We start from the raw sequence: 16,882 nt of genomic DNA, 5'->3' as shown, positions 1-16,882 counted from the left end.
ACTATTGACAAACCCCCAGCCAAATTGATCAAGCAAAAAAAGAGAAGTCAGAAATTAAGAAAATCAGAAATGAAAAAGGAGAGATCACAACACACATAAATTAAATAGGAAGAATTATCAGGGAATACTTCCAAACCCTCTATGCCACAAAATTAACTAATCTGGAAGAAATGGGGATGAATTCCTAGACACATACCACCAGCCAAAGCTAAACTAAGAATAGATTCATCTCCTAAACAAACCTATCACATCCACGGAGATTGGAAAAGTATTCAAAACCCTCCTCAAAAAGAAAAGTCCAGGATCAGATGGCTTCTCAGCTGAATTTTATGGCACTTTCATTGAAGAACTGAAGCCAATATTTCTCAAAATGGTCCATAAAATGAGAGACCAGAAAATCTTCCCCAACTACTGTTATGAACCTGGTATCACCATAATACCAAAACCAGATAGAATTGCAAGAAGGAAAGAAAACTGTAGGCCTATATCCCTAATGAACTTAGAGTAAATATCCTGAACACAATCCTTGTAAACCAAATGCAATAACTATTATCCACCTTGGTCAAGTAGGATTCATCCCAGGGATGCAGGGACCATTTAATATATGGAAATCCATCAACATAACATACCACATAAATAAGCTTAACCATAAGAACCACATGATCATCTCAATTGATGCAAGCCTTTGACAACATACAATACCACATCATGATCAAAACACTGGAAAGAATAGTCATGGAGGGTTTATATCTCAACACAATAAAGACTATATATAAAACTTCTAAAGCCCAAATAATATTTAATGGGGGAAAACTCAAGGAATTCCCACTGAGATCAGGAACAAGACAGAGGTGCCCACTATCACCACTACTCTTCAACATAGTACTAGAAGTACTAGCCCAAGCAATAAGAGAGGACAAATAATTGAAAGGGATTCAAATTGGAAAGGAATAAGTCAAGATAGCCCTATGTGTAGATGACAGGATGCTCTATATAAGTGACCTTAAAGTCTCCATCTCAAAACTTCTAAAGGTGATATATACCTTCAGCAAAGTGGCAGGATAAAAAAATCAATGCAAAATATTAGTAGCTTTTCTATATACAAAGGACAAATACACAGAGAAAGAAATAAGAAACGTTGTTCCATTTTAAATAGCAACAAATAATTAAAATCTTAGAATAACACTAACCAAGAATGTGAAAGACCTTTATAATGACAATAATGTGAAATACCTGCATAATGAAAACACAAAAACACTTAAGAAAGAAATAGAGGAGGACTTGAGAATATGGAAAGCCCTCCCATGCTCCTGGATATATATAATTAGTATTGTGAAAATGGAAATTCTAACAAAAGTAATATACAGATTGAACACAATACCAATTAAAAATACCACTGTAATTATAATTCTTCACAGATATAGAAAAAAAGGATCTTAAAATCCATATGGAATACCAGAAGTCCTTGCATAACCAAACATATCCTCAGGGGAGAAAAAAAAAAAAAAAAAAAACATCTCTGGTGATAGCACCATACCTGATGTAAAGCTATATTACAAAGCTATACTGATAAAATCACCATGGTGTTAGAATAAAAACAGAAACATAAATGAATGGAACAGAATTGAAGACCCAGATCTTAGCTCATATAACTACAGCTGCTTAATTTATGACAAAGGTGCCAATAATGTAGACTGGAGAAAAGACAGCATCTTCAACAAGTGGTGTTGGCAAATTGTATGACCATATGAAGAAAAATGAAATTAGAACTACTCATTTTGCCATACACAAAAATCAAGTCCACATAGACAAAAGACCTCAATATTAGTCTCAAAACTCCTTAACTAGTGGAAGAAAAAAAGGTGGCACTCTCCATAATTTAATACTAGGAAAGACTTCCTGAACAAAAATCCGATTAGCCCAGCAAATTTAAAAAGCTCTCAACCAATGGGATCTAATGAAGCTAAAAAGTTTTTGCAAAGAAAATCATACCATAAGGATAGCCAATTGATTACCCATTGAATGGTAGCAAACCTTTGCCAGCTATACCACTGACAGAAGCCTAATATCTACAACCTACAAAGAACTCAAAAAACTAAACAACAAAAATCCGGCAACCTACTCAAAAAGTGGGGCAGAAAACTAAATAGGGTGTCTCAGAGGAACAACTACAAATGGCTAACACATACTTAAAATGTTCAACATCCCTACCCATCAGGGAAGTGAAAATTAAAACAACTATGAAAGTCCACTTACCCCAGTAAGGATAGCACACATTAAAAAATCAAATGAGGACTGGAGGGATGGATTAGCGGTTAAGGCCTACAATGCCAAAGGACCCAGGTTTGATTCCCCAGGACACACGTTAGCCAGATACACAAGGTGGTGCATGTGTTTGGAGTTCATTTGCAGTGGCTGGAGGCCCTGTCATGCCCATTCCCTCTCTCTCTCTCTCTCTCTCTCTCTTTCTCTGTCTCATAAAGAAAAAGAAAATTTAGAAAAATCAAATAGAAACAAATGTTGGTGAGTATGTGGAGAAATAGTAATCCTCATTTACTGTTGGTGGGACTGTAAGCTGGTACGACCACTATGAAAGTCAATATGGAGACTCTTGAAAAGGATGAATATACAGTTAACAACAGATCTTCTTATTCCCTTACTGGGAATTTATCCTAAAAGTTCCAAATGTTAGTTCAGAGATATTTGCTCAACCATGTTAATAGCTACTCAATTCATAATACATAAAACTGTAATCAATGCAGGTGCCCATTATTGGATGGATGGATAAACAAGATGTGGAATATCTACATCTTGGAATTCTACTCAACAGTAACAGAAAATAACACAGTGAAATTTTAAGAAAAATGGTCAGACTTGGAACAGATCTTTCTAGGTGAACTCATCTAATCACAGAAAAACAACCATCACATGGTCTCACTCATCTCCAGTTCCTAAGCTGGATCAGCCCAAGTTGTTGACATACATGAATAGCATCTGGAGGCTTGGACAATAAGGAGTGTAGGGATTAGAGGACAAGGATGGGTAGGGGGCAGACATAAAACAACCCAAATTGAACTGGTACCATAGAAAACTATATTGTGGAAGTCAATCTAAAAGGTGGAACCCTCAAGTGGACCTTAGAGGGATCACCTGAATTGAAGGGCCCTGAAAAGGGTGAGACAAAACCTAACCTTAAATTTATCCTGTTTCTCTTTCTTCTATTTTTCTTTCATATTTTCCCTTGGAGCTGGCCTGTAATTCCCTGTACCAGGATATGGTTTACACCTACAATGAGCTTGTCAGCATAGATACTTTTACCGGGTCTCCCAAATCAAACAAGATAGACTTCTGTCAGAGCACTTGATTACCCACCAGAGGTCAATGGTAAGACCCTACTGCTAAGGACACCATATGCTGTGAGCATGGACCATGGAGAGACCTGGTTGGAATCCAGAGGAGAGATGGCCCCCAGACAATTAGCCCATCTAGTGCTACACAGGGGTGGCTCAACATATGGAAATCTGTCAGTGTAATGCACCACATAAACAAGGTTAAACACAAAAGCCACATGATCATTCCAATGGATGCAGAAAAGGCCTTTGACAACATACAACATCACTCCATGATCAAACCATGGGAAAGAATTGGCATGGTAAGTTCATATCTTAACATAATAAAGGCTATATACAAAGCTCTTAAAGCCCAAACAATACTTAATAGAGAGAGAGTAGAGGAATTCCCACTGAGATCAGGAATAAGATGGGGGTGTCCAATCTCACCTCTGCTCTTCAATATAATATTGGAAGTCCTAGCTCAAGCAATAAGACAGGAAAAAGAAATCAAAGGGATACAGTTTGAAAAGGAAGAAGTTAAGTTATCTCTATTCACTGATGACACAATTGTCTATGTAAGAGACATGAGAGACTCCCATCCCAAAACTCCTGAAGGTGATTAACTCCTATAACAAAGTTCAGGATAAAAAATCAATGCAAGAAAATCAGTAGCCTTCCTATATGCAAATGACAAAGATACAGAGAAAGAAATAAGGGACATGGTCCCATTTTCAATAGCAACAACAACAACAATAGCAAAAAACTTACCTAGGAATAACATTAACCAGGGAAGTAAAAGATATATACAGTGAAAACATAAAAACACTCAAAAAAGAAATTGAGGAGGACTTGAGAAAATGGAAAGACCTCCCATGCTCCTGGATAGGCAGAATTAACATTGTGAAGATCGCAATCCTATGAAAGGCAACAAAACAGATTAATGCAATTTCCATTAAAATCCCAACAGTGTTCTTCACAGAGATAGAAAAAAATGATCTCAAATTTCATATGTAAAGGCAGAAGGCCTCGTATACCCAAGCATATCCTCAGCAAAAGAAATGCCTCTAAAGGCATCACCATACCTGATCTAAAGCTATATTACAAAGCCAAAACCAGCATGGCACTGGCATAAAAACAGGACTATAGACCAACGGAACAGACTTGAGGACTTTGACATTGAGTCAAGCAAGTATAGCTACTTGAAATTTGACAAAGGCCCTAACAATAAAAGCTAGAAAAAAGACAGCATCTTCAACAAATGGTGTTGGACAAACTGGATAACCATATGCAGGAAACTGAAAATTGATCCATACATTTCCCATGCATTACACTCTAGTCCAAATGGATCAAAGACCTCAATAAGACCAGAAACTCAGCTACTACTGGAAGAAAATATAGGAAGAACTTTCCATGATATAAGAATGGAAAAAAGACTTCCTGAACAAAACCCCAGTATCTCACTATCTTAAACAGTCATTCAAACACTGGGATCATGTGAAGCTGAAGTTTCTTTACAGACAAGCATACAATAAGCAAAGCCAATAGATTACCTACTGAATGGGAGAAAATATTTGCTTGTTTTCCAATTGACAGAGCCTTATCTCTAGAACCTTCAAAGAACTCAAAAACTGAAACAATAAAAAGTTAAACTACCCACTCACAAAATGGGTCAAAGAGCTGAACAGGCAGTTCACAGAGCAAGAAATACAAATGGAAAACACACATTTAAGAAAATGTTCATCATCCCTAATCATTACAGAAATGCATATTAAAACAACCATGAGATTCTACCTTACCCCAATAAGGATAACAAACATCAAAAAATCAAATGAAAATAAATGCAGGCAAGGATGTGGAGAAATAGGAACGCTCATCCACTGTTGGTGGAAATGTAAGATGGTACAACAACTTTGGAAAGCAATATGGAGACTCCTGAAAAAGCTGACTATAGAGGTACCAATAGACCCAGTTATTGCCTAACTGGGAATCTACTCTAAAACCACTAAACCACAACCCAGAGAGATTTGCTCAACCATGTTTGTAGCGGCTCAATTCATAATAGTTAAGAGCTGGAATCAACCCAGGTGTACATCACTAGAAGAATGGATAACTAAGATGTGTAATATCTACAAAATGGAATTCTATACAACAGTAAGAAAAAAATGATACAATGAAATTTGAGGAAATGTGGTTGAATCTCCAACAGATCACACTCAGTGAACTTACCCAGTCACAGAAAGAAAATCGCCACAGTCTTACTCATCTATAGCACCTAACCTGAATATACCCAGGATAACTTACGTACCCAGAAAGCATCTCGAGGACCAGACAATAGGATGGGTGGGGAGGGAGGAGAGTGCAAGGGAAGCAGTGGGAAATACAAATCTAGACTCAAATGGCAATGGCAGCATAAAATTCTACATCCAAAAAGGCAGACCAAGCCGGGCGTGTTGGCGCATGCCTTTAATCCCAGCACTCGGGAGGCAGAGGTGGGAGGATTGCCATGAGTTCAAGGCCACGCTGAGATGACAGAGTTAATTCCAGGTCAGCCTGGACCAGAGTGAGACCCTTCCTCGAAAAAACAAAAAAAGGCAGACCAAAAGGCTGAACCTTCACCAGGCCCTTAGAGGGAACACCTGAGCCACAAGACACTGGAGAGGATATGAGGAAGACTGACCTTAATCTTCTACAGCTCCTCTCTCTCCCCCACCCCCTTCTCTCTAACTCTTCTATATTAGTCATCTTTTTCTTTCTTTTCTTACTAGGCACTTACCTGTAACTCCCAGTACCAGCATGTGGCTATCATCCACAATTAACTTTTGATCAGAGAGACCTACAGGTTTTCCTAAATGAAAGACAGATTTCTGTCCTAGTACTTGAAGACCCACCAAAGGTTAGTGGTAAGACCATACTTCTGAAGACAGCATATGTGGTTGACACATAAAATGGAAAGGCATGGCTGGAAGCTAAAAGAGAGTCAGTCCACAGACAGTTAGCATCTCTAGTGCCAGAAGGTTCTACATTGGTGACTGGGGAAAAATTACCAACATCTGTCCAAGCAACTCATGGTCTAACCTACTTAGCAGCAAATAACCTGCCATGATGCTCACACAAGTGCAATAGTGGTGCACAGCCATGGTGGGAAACCAATTGCTCTTGATTTGGCTAACTGATCCCCTCCATGGTATGGTACCCATAGTTGGAACTGGGAAAATAGTCAGAACCATATCAAAACATAAGCCTGCTTTCCATTATCAAGCTACCACCAATTGTGGGCTACAAGAGGGTCTGCACCTATTAAATTCTCTTTAAAACAATAAGGGTTATCTCATTTGTTGGGTGCTAACTTTACTCTCCATTGGAGTATCTGCTTCTCTTTTTCAGATAGACATAGACGCTAAGGAGAAAGCTACCCCATCATACCTCAAAAGGGCCCCAGCTGAAACTACGAACAATTGGCGAAACAAGCAAGAGTGATGTTTTCTTGGTGAACCAGGTAACAGTACAAGGGTGAATGATATCAACACAGAGAAAAATCAACTTCTACCAAATCAGAGAGCCAGAGACCCATAGGCCCCCAACACCTCATCACTGAAGCAGACCAAAATGAACCCAACATGGCTTAGGGAAATTTTGCACAAGAGAGGGCGGAAAGAATGTCAGAGCCACACATTGGGTCATGATATGCAGAGACATTGATCCTACCCATAACTATGGGCTAACTCGAGAATGCATGACCCATATATCTCAACAAGGAGGGCCCAGGGGGAGGGGGTAGGACATGGATGAGCCTAACAATGGTACCAAATTGACTGTATTCACTGAGCACAAAACTAATTAATAATAATAATAATAATAATAATAATAATAATAAAATATACAAATGGTTTAAAGGCCTTCACTCTTGTGCTGGTACCCAGTTCACCAAGGAAATAGCACCCTTGCTTTGTTTACCAATTGTTCTTATTTTCATCCGGGGCCCTTTTGAGGTATGATGGGTGGCTCTTTCCTTAGCATCTATGTCTATCTGAAAAATATATCATGTGGAGCTCTCAAATTCCTAGATGAGAAAATAGGGGGAAATTCAGAAGCTGCTGAGAGCTTAACACTAATAGACTTAAAACACACACCCCACAGCTCAGAGAATTTTGTGGAAGAGGGGGAAGAAAGCTTCTAAGAGCCGGAAGGTGGGAGGGAATAATCAGAGGCATTGCCCTCCTTCAACAATGACTGCTGCTCTCACAACTCATAACCCACAGCCCCATGGTGAATGCCAACAACCCCACTAAGGCGGACCTTCAGTGGAGTGGGGGCAGGGAAGAGGAAAATGATAGCATCAACACATAAATTTTCTACTTAATTAAAAAGAAAATGTTCTTTCCTGGGATAGGGAGATGGCTTAGTTGCTAAAGGCTTGTGAAGTCTATTGATCCAGTTTTAATTCCCAGCAGCCAGGAAAAGCCACATAAGTTCCTTTGCAGTAGCAAAAGACCCTGGTGTGTCCACACAGACACACACACAAACACACACTTGCAAATAAATAAATATATGTTAATTGCACATTCCTTTTTTATATCCTATTAATTTTAGTTTCTTTTATGGAACCCATTATTGGAATTTAAGATGCACAGGATTTTTTTGTTGTTGTTAATTTTAACACATGATATTTTTAAGTGTGTTTTAGAATTTCTTTTTTAATATTGTTTGTTATAAGTTCTCCCTCTCAGATGTTAACCAGCTTGTTGAAATTCTCATTTCCCTGGCAAAAATGCTTATTCTTACTTTATGCCACTTCAGAATGTCTTTTTTGTGACTATTTAGCAGAGTTTTGAAATTTTTGTTAGTGAATTTGAAGTTTTTATCAATAAGTAAGAATAGAAACATTTACCTGAAGTTTTATATTTTTTTATATACATTCATGTAAATTTTCATTATGCAGTTTATTTTATATTTTCTGTCTCTACACAGGTGTATGTTTATATATGTTTGTGTGAGTATATCTTTTAGAACTTTTCAAGGTTTGCATTGGAAATTATGATAGTAACATTTATATTGTAATTATAAAGCTGGATTTAAAAGTCTCTCCTAAGTCACTGTTCTAAATAATAAGCATCAATTTGGCCTAAGTGTGTGTGTGTGTGTGTGTGTGTGTGTGTGTGTATCCATGATTCAGGCTATATGGGTCCTCTAGTTTAAGGTAAACCTATCTTACACTTGGGTGTATGCTGACTGTTGGATGGAATTACTTAGCTCTGCTCTACCTCCAGCTCACATTGTTCTAGCAGTCAGAGGAGATATCTTATTGGTAAAGTAGGGTTGTAAGGATCTTCAAGATTATATGCAAGCATTTTCAAGCCCATGCTTGAATTATATTTGATCCCTTCCCATGGCTCAAAGGAAATAAGATGACTTAGTCCAGAAACAGTGGGAGGGCTAAAGGGAGAGATGAAGAATCAAAGGTCTTTTTGGTCATTATCTCAGTAATAATCACTATAATCCCTTTGTCTAATATCCATAGTCTTCCCTTTGGGGGAGGCATTGGTTTATACTAAGTTTTACACCTGTGGGAAATTAGCCAGTAACTTCTTTTCTCTTCTTCCCTCCTCTTGGACCCTAATTGGAAGCAATGCCATTCTGTTTCCAGTTAATTTCTACAATGCAATCAGTGAGATCTGGAATTAGGCTAATTGAGTTATACTGATTTGTAAAAAAGCTTCACTAGTGGGGAAAGCATGTGACCTCCAACAGTGGTAATAAACTGAAGGAAATTCAATCAGCATTGTCACACACATTCTCATTCACATCATAGTAACATGCCTTGTCATTCCCAATCATTGAAAAAGTGAATGAATGTATGAGTTTAAATGATTGAAGTTTTGTAAAGGGAGATAGGGCAAGGGAACAAATAATCTGTGTAATACAATACAAAATTGAATCATAGAGGAGGATAGTAAAGACATGAGGACCAAGACTGACAAAGAAGAACTGTGAGAGAACAGATTGAGCTACTTACTATATCCATAAATTGTTGGAAGAAATATTATGACATTTTACCTGGAAAATAGATGTATTCTGGGTACCCACATAATATGTATTACTGTTTTGCAGTTGGTAAAGCAGTTTGGCTCACTTAAAAATGTGGCTACATTTAGATTCCTTACATAGAGACAAATTTACATTAATTTGACAAATTAATAAAGACAACCATCATGCCACTGAATTTACTAGACAGATTATTTGTAGTACCCTTGCCTACAAAGAAAAATATCATCATGTGATAAGTTTTGATGACAATAGTCATCATTAAGCCACAACATGGGTTTCTTTGTTCAGACAAATTTCACAACTGCTTCTCACAAAATACTTAAAGGTATTACTAACAATTTGATTTCTTAAAGGGCATTTTTATATCCATTTCAAGATATCTCCATATATCCAAAATTATTTTTGGAATTTCATTAGTGTTCTACAGAAGACGTTGTGGGGATGATGGGTGAAGGAAAACTTTCTATATAATTTCATACCACAGCTGTTCCTGGGCTATGTACAAAGTCCTCATATGCCCTACAGAATAGCCCTGTAAATACTCATTAACACCTGTTAATCAATTTCTAACTGAAAATAGATATAGGTTATCTAGTGGAAGTTATTTTTAAGACATTCTAAACTATTAGGGATAAGTATGTAGAGATTGCTAAACTATTTCTCAAGATATCAGAAGATTTCAGGTAAATAAATTTTATATGGGAAGTAGAAATGTGAATCAAGAAACTATTGGATATATTTATTTCATAAATTTTACTTGGAAATAGCAAGCATTAGGGGCTGATGAGGTGGCTCAGTCTGTAAAGTGCTTAGCCTTGAAAGGAAGAGGACCTAAGTTTGATCCCCAGCATCATATAAAAAAGATGGACATGGAAACAGTCACTTGCAGTCCCAGCACTGGGGGTCAGAAACTGACACAGTCCTGGGGCTACCTAGACAGTCTAGCCTAAGTGGTGAGCTCCAGTCCAATGAGTGACACTGTCTCAAACAAAACATTCAAAAAAAAAGGGGCAACACCTTAGAAATGACAACAGAGGTTGTCCTTTGGCCTATACACATATGTGCACATAGCACACATACATATACACACACACACACGTGCATACACATGAATATGCACACATTTTAAGAAAGAAATGGTAGGGCTGGAGAGATAGCTTAGCCTCAGGACCTATTTTTGACTCCCCAGATCTCACAGAAGCCAGATGCACAAAGTGACACATGCACAAAGTCTCAAATGCACAAAAGGTGTCACAGGAGGCTATAGTTTGATTAAGGTGGCTGGAGGACCTAGCACACCAATCCTAAAAATAAATAAATAAATAAATAAATAAATAAATAAAATAAAGGAAATGTTAAATATAACTAATTTATGGAAAGTCTGTTATCTGGATAAGATCAACACTCTAAAAGCATATTGGTCAACCAGAATTCTTTGAGAAATGACCTTTTCATCATTTTTTCATTTAAGGAAAGAAATGCAAAATGTTATGCAAATGACGTTATCACTTTGGCTGGCTTTTTGTTGGTTCTATGAGAGTTTGTTCTGACTTATAACATCTGAACAATATAAAAGAAAAAGTCAGGGTAGAAGATAGAGCAATGACCCTATGAATTTTATAACAGAATCAAATTATCGGTATTCTTAGCGATAATGGTGATAATAATGCCTCCTTGTAAACCAACCATCCCTGATTGAGAGGGAATTTAGTATTTGTTTCTGGGTATGTGAAGAAGTTTTGGTTCACATGAAAAGAGGGCCTTTTTATGTTGTTTTCATTTACTTGATTCAGCTGAGTGAGTTTTTAGAAGTGATAAGCAAAAAAAAAAAAAAAAAAAAAAAAATTTCATCTTGACACTTTCTGTTGTTTAAAAAAATAAAACCATCTAATTTGAACAAAACAATATGGTTAGCATAAATATCTCTTAGAATTTCCCAAGGGAACAAAAGGAATGAATTAGAGAGAAAAACAGAAAATAAAGAATCTGGCCTATTAACTCTTGGGATCGCAGCAGCTTTTCTTTTAAAATGAGCAGTGAAAATTCTACATTTTTGGGAATCATTTAGCACATGCTTCATTTACTTAGTGGCTTAGACTTCATACTTGCTTTGGTACAATGGTGGTAAGTTAAGTAAACACGTTAATGTTGAAATATCTTGATATTAAACAAAAAGGCCCTGAAGTATTAGGCTCTGTGAAAAATTTCTTTCAGAAAATCTAAATTCCTTAATCATGTTTTTTTTTTTTTTTCTGAATGAAAAAAAATAGAGTCATTCTGTGACTTGCTTTTGTTTCTGTTTACTTGTTTTTCTTTGCTATTTTAACTTCCATACCCAAAAGTCCTAGAATATTTTGCTCCTCTCTTAGCATGTAAATATTTATTCTCAACACATTTTCTGTTGTTGTTAAACTACTGGTGTCTAAAAGAGAGCATTTAGGTTAAATAAGTGTGTCTGTCATACAATCCTCTGGGATAAAAGGTTAATTGTATTTTGTTACTAGGAAAGAAGGTGATATATTTTCTGTTGGCTTCTTTAAGAGAGCTGGTTACCCTCTGGTCCAGGAGGCCTGAGGTTCACTTGCTGTGGGGTAACTGAATAGAATTTTTACAAGTCAGGCTCCTGATAACTAAAAATTGGAAGAAAAAGGGTAAAGTGGACTTACAGCTATTTATTACCTGCATGGGAGATGTGCTTGGGAGGCTGCACATGGCAGAGGTTCTCCCATGCTGTGTCCTAGATGAGAGGACAGACATGAGAGGGGTACTGGACCACCACCACACTAGGCATCTGGTGCATTTGAGAGACACCAAGGTTTTAGTTGTGAAAACAGGCCAGCAGTGCCCTCCACAGGTGGTAGACTACCACTAATTGATAGGAGGTGAAGCCTGGTAGTTTAGAGACTCACTACAACTCCTCTACTCATGAAAATGAAAACTCATGGCTGCAGAGATGATTTAGCACTTAAGGTACATGCCTGAGAAGCCTAAGGACCCTGGTTCAATTCTCCAGGTCCCATGTAAGTTAGATGCACATGGTGGTACATGTGTCTGGAGTTTGTTTGCAGTGGCTAGAGGCCCTGGCACTTTCATTCTCTCTCTCCCTCTCTCTGCCTCTAATAAATAAATAAAAATAAAAATCCTTTAAAAAAATGAAAACTCGGTTTTTCATTGCTAAGTAAAATGAAGTACGTGGCTCCTGCCTGCTAACACACACTTCACCAACCCTGGCTACTCAGAATTAACTCAATTAAAACATTTGCATTCTAAAGCCAGCCATCATTATTTTTAATAATTTGCTGAAATATTCAAGTCTCTTATCTGAGCTTTTCATTCCAAAATAACTTTTTCAACCTTGTATGTACAAGAGGTTTTGTCTCGGGTCGGGGACAAATTCCAGGTTTATTTGTGTTGATAATTAAGACATTCTTTGGGGGTGCTTCATTCCTCTGTGGTCTAACTCCAATTTCTTATGTTACATAGTCTTTGTTTTGGAAATGGCTTTCATTATTCAAGTACTTCTGAAGTGGTGTTTTTTCCTCATGTGTATTTTGGATTGTATTCTAATTTCTTTCTCTGAATGCATTGCTCTTACATTTTTCATAAAATCTAATCCAAAAACATGTTGACATCTGTGGTTATGATCTTGTTTAAGGCTTGGAATAGGAAAAATTTAAACATATATTTGATCAGGTGTACAATGAATCCACATGAAAGCAAACAGGATCCAAGCTAGCTGTTTGGATGTTTGTCTGTTAGAAGTATGTTATGGCTTTTACAATGTTGGACATCTTTATATCTTATGTACTTATATCTTACATCTTATATAATTATATCTTATATATATCTTTCTATCTTAAATACTAGCCCTTGGTAACACCTTGCACTATAGTCATCTACTCACTGAGTCACTGAGAGAATTAATGAGTGAATGTCCTGAGGCAAGTTCCAATTTCCTGATTTAAAAAAAAAAAAATTTCTTATTGAGAAGATTCACTGAAATAAATTAGCCTTTACTGAGCCTAATCTAAGAAGTCATAAAAATAGTTTAACATGCCTAATCATACTAATTAACAATGACATTACATTTTGTTGGGAAAAGGAAAGAAAAGAGCCTTTCCAAAAAATGAGGGGAAACTCTTCAAGTATTTTTAAAAGGTAAGTATTTTCAAAAAGCTTTAATTTATTTTTTAATTTCAATATCTAGGAAACTAAACCCATCTTCAAAGTTTGTCAAAATGCCCAATTTCTGGTAAGTCTATACAGTGAACTACTGGTGCTATTGTCCCATTCATAACATTATAGCTAACAGATTAACTTAGAATTGTTCCTTTGTGTATTTCTTGATGTATATCTCATAATTTTTAAATTTTTCTTGCATATATATATATATATATATATATGGTGTGGTGTTTTTACATGTGTGTATATGTATTCATATGTGAGTACATATGCACATGTGTGCAAATGCCTGTAGAAGTCAGAGGTTGGTGTCAGATATCTTTCTCAATTGCTCTCTATTTATTGAGGTAGGATCTCTGACCTGAATCCAGAATTCAGTCATTCAGTTAGATGCTTGAGCTTGCCCAGTAGGTCCTCTTACTCTACTTCTCCAGTGCTTAGATTGCAAGCAGGCTGCCACATGTGTGCGTGCTAGGATTCCAAATGCAGATCCTTACTCTTTCATTGCAAGTGCTTTAGCTCCTGAGCCATGTCCTCAATCCACTATGAAATAGTAAGTGTAAGTTATAGGTCATTTGTGAAGATATCTTCAATATGTGTGAACCACTTGAAAACATGGCAACAAATCTATTGCATAAATGGCCTGCCAGCCTTCATTGACTCTTTTCAGATATTTATCTAGTCAATAGTTAGAAACATGTATCTGATGACATAAAGCAATGATAATCTTAAAAATTCCCTAAGGTCCTTACCACAGAGGACTTTCATACATTTGTAAAGGTCACAAAAATGCCAGCCTATTAGAATGTGGCATCAGTTTGAATTTTTCAAATTAATGTGGAAATGTGTTTTAGGATAATCTCTACAAACTAATACTTCAAATAGATACTTTATCTTTAAATATTTATTCACTTGATAACCAAGCCCTACCATTCTAGAGAATGTGAAAGCACTATTTACTCTTACCCATCATTTATATTGCATTAGTTCTTTATTATCATAAATATTTATATAAACTGTCCATATGTGTGAGTTTAACAAATGACGATATCAGACATATATATTTACATATACATGCATAGCATTTCTAAAGTAAACTGTATCATATCACAAATATTCTTGTGTTTACATTTTTTTGCCTTTGCCACATTCTGAATGTTTCTTAAATAACATTTTATTACTTGATAAGATGTTGTGTTATGGATTACATCTAATAATTTTATATGGATATCAGGTATCCTACATCTTGTTCCAGGGTTATAGCTGAAAACATGTTTCTGTTCTGGAGGTTTAAGGCCATGAAAATGAAACTAAGTATACAGAGAACACTGTTACTGCTGCTTGTCCAGACCATACCCCTTGCCTACATTTTAAGTAAGGTATCCTAATATTTTCTGAGCAGTCACCTCTCTATAGACAAGTGATATTCAGCTTTTTGGTGCTGCAACAAATACCTGACAATCAACATAAAATGAGAGAAGGGTTGCTTTGGGTCATGGATTTGGTTCATGGTCAGCTGCAGTTGCCTAGCAAAGCCTGCTTGTTTCTCAACTGGTGGTGAAGAAGCATGTCATGGAAGGAACATCAGTCAAAAAAAAATTCAGGCAGGAGAAATGGCTAAGTGGTTAAGGTGCTTGCTTGCAAAGCCAAAGGACACAGGTTCAATTTTCCAGAACCCATGTAAAATCAGATGCACAAGGCAGTGCATGTGTCTGGAGTTCATTTGAAGTAGCTAGAGGCCCTGGTGTGCCCATTCATTCCCCCCCACCCTCACTCTATCTCTTTCTCACTGACAAATACACAAATAAAATATTTTTAAAAACTTTTTTAAAAAACCATCCTCCTTATGTCCCAATTGCAGGGAAGAGAGGGAGAAGGAACTTGATTATTAGTATGTCCCTTATGACATCTCATAATGCTTTTGCCAAGTCTCATCTCTTAAAGCTTCTCCCAGCAACAACAGCATCAAGCCAAAGACTAAAATTTAACATAGGGGTCTTTTTATATCAAATTAAAGAAGTAGGTAAGTCAGACAATAATCGATCTCTATGAAATATTATATTTAGGGATACATGAATGCTAAAAGGATATTTTTAATGTTTCTTTTTCTAAAGTAAATGCTTGGGATATTATACACATAATAAATATTTCTAAATTAAAGCAAAGAGAAGACACTCATTTCCTTTTTTCTTTTCTGTTTCTTTACCAGGTAAGACTCAAGCAAGCATATACATCCATGCTAACATCTACCTTTAAAATGAGGGAGGCTGTGTATAGCTCAGTGGCAGGCTATGTGATTAGCAAGGATAGAGTCCTGGGATCAATCCTCAATGTCAAAACATGAATAATGAATGAATGAAGTCAATAAAATACTAAGTTGAGGGCAAGTGTGAAATGGGACTCCAGACAGACTTTCTTTCAGGCCATCAAGAGCCACTCTGTTCCACAGCTTATTTCAAGTGCATTATTCTAGTTTTAGGCTCCTTTACTTTTAAATCCAAACTTCTGAGGTTTTGTGTTGGTTAGAAATGCAGTATTTCTTGGTACTTGAGCCGGAGCCCTGTGGTTTCTATTAGCCAAATCTATAATGCTGTGACTACAGTGGCTTTTTGCTTCCCTAGGCCCATCAGTCATTTACATCTTTTCATGGGTTCTTTCAAGGTTTTGTATGTGTTGTTCATAATTTCAATCTTTCTCAGAGTCTAATGTTGAAGAAAAGTTCTTTATTGGTAGGCAATTATCTCTGCTATTCTTCCAGCAAAAGCATCTAGGAAAATTGTAAGAATTACTAATAATGAGTCTGTCATGGCATAATATTTCTATTATATAAAAAACATATTTTTATCCATGTGATATTTCCTTTGTGTGTGAATGTGTGTGCTGTATGCATACATATGTGTATGCATATTCATATGTGTATGAGTGAATGTGTGTACATGTAGAGGGTAGAGGTTAATGAAAGTCTATTTCAGTTGCTTATTTTTATGACAGTTTCTCTCACTGAACTTGTACCTTACCCACATGGATAGACTAGGTAGTCATCAGGTACCACAAAGCCTCCTGTTTCCATGTCATCTGTGCTGGTGTTATAGATGTACACAACCACATTAGGCTTTTGCATGAGCACTGGGAATCAAACTTACTCAGCAAGCACTTTACCTACCAAGCAATGTCCTCATCCATGGAAATTATATTTTGTTTCCTTGCTCTTATCTTCCATAAGTTCTGATCTCAAAGAATAAAGTAAAGATATTATTATATGAATATTATTGTCCCCACAAAGCTGATGTGCTGGGGACTTGGTCTCCAGCTGATGGTTCTAC

Source organism: Jaculus jaculus, chromosome 12 (genome assembly GCF_020740685.1).
Source record: "Jaculus jaculus isolate mJacJac1 chromosome 12, mJacJac1.mat.Y.cur, whole genome shotgun sequence".
Lineage (NCBI taxonomy): Eukaryota > Metazoa > Chordata > Mammalia > Rodentia > Dipodidae > Jaculus > Jaculus jaculus.
Note: the sequence above shows the minus strand (reverse complement) of the source record.